This window comes from Charadrius vociferus, unplaced genomic scaffold (genome assembly GCF_000708025.1).
Source record: "Charadrius vociferus isolate BGI_N301 unplaced genomic scaffold, ASM70802v2 scaffold1, whole genome shotgun sequence".
In the NCBI taxonomy this organism is placed as follows: domain Eukaryota; kingdom Metazoa; phylum Chordata; class Aves; order Charadriiformes; family Charadriidae; genus Charadrius; species Charadrius vociferus.
Window position 1 is genome coordinate 9,638,725 of NW_009647680.1, and position 1,756 is coordinate 9,640,480.

General features: G+C 46.9%; 1 protein-coding gene across 1 annotated transcript in view; it reads left to right on the forward strand.

Annotated features, from left to right (window-relative positions):
* TENM4 (teneurin transmembrane protein 4) overlaps positions 1-1,756 on the forward strand; it is a 376,063-nt gene that overhangs the window by 293,388 nt on the left and 80,919 nt on the right. The window lies entirely within an intron of this gene.

Sequence of the window (1,756 nt, forward strand, 5' to 3'; positions counted from 1 at the left end):
CCTCTTGTCCTGTCACTGGGCACCACTGAAAAAAGACTTTTCCCATCCCCCTGGCACCCTCCCTTTAAGGATTTATCACCATTGATAAGTTCCCCCCTCAGTCTTCGCTTCTCCAGACTGAAAAGCCCCAAGTCCCTCAGCCTTTCCTCATAGGAAAGATGCTCCAGTCCCCTCATCATCTTAGCAGCCCTTTGCTGGACCCTCTCCAGCAGTTCCCTGTCCTTGAACTGGGGAGCTCAAAACTGGACACGATACTTCAGATGCGGCCTCACCAGGGCAGAGTAGAGGGGGAGGATGACCTCCTTCGACCTTCTGGCCACACTCTTGATGCCCCCCAAGATGCCATTGGCCTTCTTGGCCACCAGGGCACATTGCTGGCTCATGGTCATCCTGTTGTCCACTAGGACTCCCAGGTCCCTTTCCACAGAGCTGCTCTCCAGCAGGTCAGCCCCCAACCTGTACTGGTGCATGCGGTTATTCCTCCCCAGGAGCAGGACCCTACACTTGCCCATCTTGAACTTCATAGGTTCCTCTCTGCCCAACTCTCCAGCCTGTCCAGGTCAAATGTTGCCCCTCAGCAGGTTACCATCCCTGACCCAGGCTCAGCGAAGCCGAGGACCGCTCACAAAGGAGTGAAACGGAGGTGTTTCCAAATAAAATCTCTTTCCTGCTTGCCTAAAAAAAAAACTTGTTGAGCATCATTTGTAATGTTTGTTCCTTTCCTCCCGTTGCCCCATTTCGGTGCCCGGATTCGTGCAGAGCAAACTTCTCCCTCCCAGCTGAAGGGCTTGCCAAATGCTAATTGACTGTTAAAAATGTTCTCATCAGAGTACAAAGGCTGTGTGGCTTTACTGGCAGGGACCAGCACGTTACTCGTCAGGCCGTTGCAAGCCAAGCTCCATAGGTCTGGGAAGCTGATGCCCCCACTTAATTTGTCGAATAAACATCTTTAGCTTTTTAAAATGTTTTCGCCTCCCTCCTGTGGACTCAATTTAACATTCTGTCCTGAATAACTTTCTTTTCATAATTATATTTACTAAATGGCACCTAAATCTATCGGCCATAAAAAAAAAAAGGTTCTCCTGAATGATTGCTTGCCAAAGATTTATTATTTTTTTTAGACATATTTCATACCCATTATTGCTCCTCTGGGATTCTTGCAGCCAATCTGAAAGCCTCATAATTAACTTAAAAAATAATTTAAAACCCTTTTTTTCAGCTTCTTTCTTACCTTGTTGTCTAGAAGGCACATCAAGTCTGGCTTGGGGCTGTCAGAGGGCTTTCAGATCCCGGTTCTCAGGCGCAGAGAAGTACTTTAGCACATGGCCCTTAAGCACACGAGCAGATCCGCTGAAGCCAGCGAGCCCGTTCGCGTGCTTGAAATCTGGGTGAGACTGTCATACACTAGCGCCAAGTATCGGGAGTGAGAAGGAGGGATGAGAAAACTTTCTTTGCCTGAGCCACACGTTTGGCATTGCAACCGAATAGATACTGAGAAAAAAGAAAAAAAAACAACAAAGAAGCAAAAATGAGCGGTCTTCAAATTGTGCTGAAATCCCATCCTTTCTCAGTTAACACCTCTTCTCTGAGTCTATACTTAGTAGGTGCATCCTGTGGCACTTCATATACTCTCCATCTCTGACAAGTTGTGAAGTTTAAATACAAAACTAAGAAAACCCCCAAACTCCATCCTAACATCTTCACCTTAAAAGGAGGAATATTTCCCTCATCAAGGTAACACTCTTTCACACAGCTC